This window comes from Pecten maximus, unplaced genomic scaffold (genome assembly GCF_902652985.1).
Source record: "Pecten maximus unplaced genomic scaffold, xPecMax1.1, whole genome shotgun sequence".
In the NCBI taxonomy this organism is placed as follows: Eukaryota; Metazoa; Mollusca; class Bivalvia; order Pectinida; family Pectinidae; genus Pecten; species Pecten maximus.
The window spans coordinates 63,953-69,618 of record NW_022979561.1 but is presented as its reverse complement, the minus strand read 5'-3'; the positions used below and the strand labels follow the sequence as shown (position 1 = coordinate 69,618).

The following is a 5,666-nucleotide window of genomic DNA, read 5'->3' as shown; positions in this document are numbered from 1 at the left end:
CGTTTTATGTCACCTACAACGCAACTACGCAAGCCAAGGGTGTCATATTGTAACCCTTGCCTAGTGAGTTGCCCACAACGGTGACAATCATTTTAGTACACGACAGGTCGCTTTTTCCTTTTTAATGCCGCTATGGCATACAATTATAGAGGTCGCAGTGACCTTTGTTTAGTTTAAATCATGTCTCCTTGTTTTGTGCTCGTCTCCCAAGCTTTATATCCGCTGTTGAACTCGGTTTTTATAGCTCACGATTTGTTTTATCATATACCGACGTAAACAATTGGATTTAATTTTAAATCACGTATCCACCATATCCACATGATCTGTTACTGGTAGTACAAACATCCTCTATAAACACCATATACGTTCTCGGGATGCAAATTAATAGAGATCAACTTTGATTTAATGAATCCTGACTCTGTCAAAATCCCATGGGAAGGGGTCAATTGATTTTAATTATTTATTACACAAACGTAGAAAATAAGAAATAAGCTCGCGTTTGTATACAAACTATGGCTTCCTTGTCCATAACACAGACGGAGACGGTGGAACTTGCTTCGCTATTAATCTATTCACAGATATAAACCTCAGTTTGTGAACGCACGTGTGTTGACATTTCAAAATATATACAACTTTATTTGAACAATTCATCCGTAATTAAGATATTTCAAATAATCCGTACTGTTTCAATGTTACATTTCTCAACCATTAGTAAAGTACAGCTGTAAAGAAAGAAAGAAAGAAAGAAATTCCTGTTTATGATCATGGCTTTTTTGTAATGCTCTTTTCTGACAATACAAAACACTATCATACATTTGATATATACGTATGTACACATTTTGCTTAATAATTTGAAACGCCATTCACTGGAATATTCAATAGAATACATGCTAAAATTAAGATGTGGTTGGCACGCTAAAATGCTAGAGCTGCGGTCGATTTTATGATGATTGCACGTGAAACGTCGTCAGAAATTGACATTGAAAATACGTAGACAATTTGCGTCAGATAGGATTCCTGACGTCAAACATCACCAGCGTAAGGGCTATCTTTGTTTGACGTCATGTGACGACGTCATAATTACGGTGACGTTGGCACTTTTGAAATTCGGGGTGACAGCGAAAGGGTCGTATAAGGATCTTTCAAATTGAGGAAAATTCATTATTTTCGGCAACAAAAGAGGATAGCATTTAATTTTAAAACAAAATCACTCTCTACACTAGCGCTACGGTCGCGTATGTGTTGTCTCTGTGTGTCCGAACCTTTTATAGTTTTGTTTTATGTATTTATCTATATTTTCACTGCATTTATATTAAGTAATAAATTAATTGAATTGAAAAACTCGTATCAAAGTGTTGATTTATGTACAAGTAAACAGATCAAGAATTCTGAACACAGATTGACCAGGTTATGAATAGACCCCTATAGGGCTAATTATAAAAAGGAGAAACTGACCAGGTGTGGTGACTAACACACCTGAGCCCGATGACTCCTAATCAAGTGTATATCCATGGCCATCAGGTGAAGTTGATGGTGGCGGGGAGGGGGATTAGTACCCATGGCAACAAGTTAGGGGGACAATTAATTCAAGTACATGTACATGTCTGGCAAGTCTATATATAACAATCACTGGTTCATATTACTGGTGTGTAAGCATTGACGATTTGTTTAACCCTCAGAGTGCCACAGGGCCTATTTATAGGCTCTATACTACTACCGTTGAGTGCTCTCCGAAATCCGACCGTTCAACAATACCAATGACGTCATCGACAAATTAAATAACGTCATAGACGGCGTTTCCGTGTCTCGGCATACCAGCTGGGCGGAATAATGGCGGCGCGATTGTTGTTTGCTCCTTGGTTTCGACCTTATCCTCCTGAGAACCGTGACTTCATCCAACCATGTTTGGAACCTCCGGGACCAACCGATATGCCTCCAAGGAATTCACCTCCAATTGCATATTTCTTGCTTTTCTTTTTCGTTAATTTATTACGGAAATGCGTCTTGGAAACAAACAGGTAACGCACGCAATCTGATAGTTTCAATGACATTTTTGAACTGTGGTACATACTTGTTATATACTTATACTGAATAACATTTATATCAACTACGAACTGTAATTATTACTGTACTTACAGTGATATTGTCTTACAGTGTTTTATATTCGTGTGCATCGAAACAATGATTGAACATTACAGGTAAAAGTTTTTGGATTTTGTTATATCGAGGCACACAACGTTAGAAGGGCTCAGGTGAACTTTTATTGTATAATGACGAATTAACCGATTTGTATGGATAAGGTCTAGCACATAAGTACCTATTGATAACTCAAGACTCCAGGGGTACCATGTGTACATCCTTAATACATGGATACAGAAGCAATGAACAAATAGTTATCTTTGAAATCAGACATTGTTCGAATTTTTTTTTGGATAAAACGTAGGTTCTGTATCTTTGTTCCGTGGGCGTTATCGTTTTGATAATGATGGCAGTTAAATATGATCGTGGTGACAACTTATCGGCAATTGTGGAAGGAACATGGCTGTGATTTTAGTCGATTTTAGTACAGTGACGCTGTTCATTGATGCAGAGTGTTACCCCTAAACTCAGTGTACCATTGTTCTCTACAACTGACGCTACATGTATGTTACATGAAAAAAATAACCTGAAATTACCGGTTCTTATTTTTTTAAGTGTTTTCTTACAGTCGTTCATTAATCTGAAAATTTCTAAAACGTTACTCTACACAATCTCTGATTAATTTGAAATAAAGACGAACTGTTCCATGCTTCAAGTATTTTGTTAAACCCTTTCACTGCCATTTTTTTGAATTTGCTAAAAATGACGTTAAAATTGATGACGCCAATAATCTGTGACGTGGCACAATCTGTCCCGCTGATAGTAAGTACGTCAAAGATATTGACGTACGTTTGGGAGGCGCTGTTTTCACCTAAGCTGACTCTGGGTGCGATGTAAAGTAGGTCGGCAACGTTTAGTGAACAAACGACTTTAACACAAGGATTCATAATCAGTAGTGATGAAGTTATTTATTCTATACTTATTTTATTGCATCATAACAAACAGATGAACACAAGCTTTAGAAATACATGTACGATTACAATCTGTTAATTCTTCTCACTACAGTTTAACGACAACAATAACATTTTTCTTGTGTTATTTCTCATAAACATTTAGGCGTAGAAAATACACTAACCCTTCCAGCACCACCTTACTCGTTAGTAACAATACAATGTACAGTAGAATTGTTTTATTGTTCATTACATACTGCGTGCCTCGTAAGACAGTGCCTGTGGACTCCGCGTTAACATATTGAGCAAACTGTCCTACTTCGCCTCCTAATACCCCCCGCAGCTCGTGTTGAACAAACACAACAGTCTTTTTCCCTTCGCCCTGGGAGCAAATCCAGCCTCTGCCTTGGACGTCGGTTTCTTGGTAACGCATTTATATGTCCTAAATCAGCAAGTGACTCGACAACAAGCTGAATAAATTTTAATCGGGACATTACGGGGCGATCTGAAGTATTTTGACTGTAAAGAATGTACGCGTTCAGCATGATTCTGTGAAATAAATTCAGTACAATCTTTTTCCACACATTTTTGTTTTTCCTTTGATAACAGTAAGTCTACAGCGCCCATATACTTATTGTAACTTTGGACAATCCGTGGCCTTCCGGTAGGTAGCTGCTGAGCTGGGATAAGTGTACTTAGTAACCTAGTAGGTTTCTTGTCATCATTGTCTCGATAAACGAGACATAACATTTGACCATTTCTCATGTATATAGGTGTCTCAGGATTAGGATTTCCGTTCCTTATGGTAAGTGGCATCGGTCTGTTTTTCCTGAGAGTACCTGTTAAGTTGGTGTAAAAGAATTTCCTTATAATATCCATATGTTATAAAAGACAACAGAAATGGAAATATTTCTGTCAATATATTGTATATGACTCGGTTGACACGTACGTTGGAATATTAAGTCACTGTAAAAATATTTAACTTGTACGTACAACTTAGTATTTTGTACGCACAACTCAGTATATCGTACGCACAACTTAGTATCTTGTACGTACTTCTCAGTATCTTGCACGTACAGCTTAGTATCTTACGTACAACTTAGAATTCTGTACGTGTAACTTAGTATTCTGTACGTACAACTTAGTATTCTGTATGTACAACTTGGTATTATGTACGTACAACTTAGTATTCTGTACGTACAACTTAGTATTCTGTACGTACAACTTGGTATTCTGTACGTACAACTTAGAATCTTGTACGTACAGGCTCAGTATCTTGTACGCACAACTGTATAACTATTGTACGTATAAATTAGTGTCTTGTGCGTACAGCTTAGTATCTTACGTACAACTTAGAATTCTGTACGTGTAACTTAGTATTCTGTACGTACAACTTGGTATTCTGTACGTACAACTTAGAATCTTGTACGTACAGGTTCAGTATCTTGTACGCACAACTGTATAACTATTGTACGTATAAATTAGTGTCTTGTGCGTACAGCTTAGTACCATGAATGTCTCATTGTATTGTATGTACAACTCAGTAAATCATAAATATTTGGCAGTGGACCTAATACGCCGCCGTAGACATGTGCCGTTAAGTATCTCAATTTACTAGTTCACGATAGTTATTACCAAAATATGCAAGTTTTTATATAGTAATATTTTGACTAGCATGATTTTTTTTCTTTGTTTTTTTTTCAATTTTAATTTAAAAAACAGAGAACATATACATGCACTGTTAAATCAACCTTTGATAGACGTGATGAGAACTGTTAAGGGTAAGTTATGTATAACTACCTGTTAGATAGGTTCTGCATCTCAGAAGAGCTGTTCCTAGATGTATGGAGCAAAAGAAACTGTCGCAGAAGACATGGTAACCTTTATTTAGAAGTTCTGACGCACTCAGCAGGTCATGAACAACATTAGTGCCTTGAAGCTCGCCTCTTGGTGTCGGGTCAAACTCTTTTCCTCTATAGACAAACATCTGCATAATGTAACCTGTAGCGGCTTCACATAACATCCAAAACGTAACGCCATATTTAGATGCTTAAGATGGAATACATTCTGTATGTATACTGTCGCATGACACTGTGACCTCCTCTTCCAACTAACGTTTTATCGACACATAGTTCTCTTTTAGGGACCACGTATCGTCTGAACTTGTTGTTGATGAATGCTAATAAGGGCCGACACCTGGAGACTGGATCATATGATGGATGCTGGAAATGAAAATATGTCTATACACATTCAGTTATTATTTCTGTACACGAAACAGTGGCCGAGGTATTGTCTGAGATTTTTTTATCTAAACTCGAAGTTTGAAAGGTCAAGTGAGTTCACAAGGACGCTATTTTTGACAATTTATATGTCTATACAATAGCAGTATATGACTGCACAATTTAAATATAAATACAGCTTACTACCCCACTATGCTTATGTTATAAAAAGAATTTGAAAAATAGGACGAGGCAAACAACCGCGAGGTAAATAATTAAAACGTTTTGCAGTGTCTTTATTTTATTTAAAATATTGCAATTACAACAGGAAATTCAAATCTTTACCCTTCGGATCAACAACAAATAGTGCAAATGACACAGCATGTTAATATCTAAATATGTAACATACAAAGAAGAA

The 5,666-nt window shown here is 36.7% G+C and overlaps 1 long non-coding RNA gene across 1 annotated transcript; it reads right to left on the bottom strand.

Annotated features, from left to right (window-relative positions):
- Positions 1-3,021: 3,021 nt before the first annotated feature.
- Positions 3,022-5,235, bottom strand: LOC117318921. The gene is made up of 2 exons (XR_004530493.1): positions 4,830-5,235; positions 3,022-3,868 (listed from the first exon to the last, which is right to left on the bottom strand). It is a non-coding gene; the product is annotated as an uncharacterized LOC117318921 (long non-coding RNA).
- Positions 5,236-5,666: the final 431 nt, after the last annotated feature.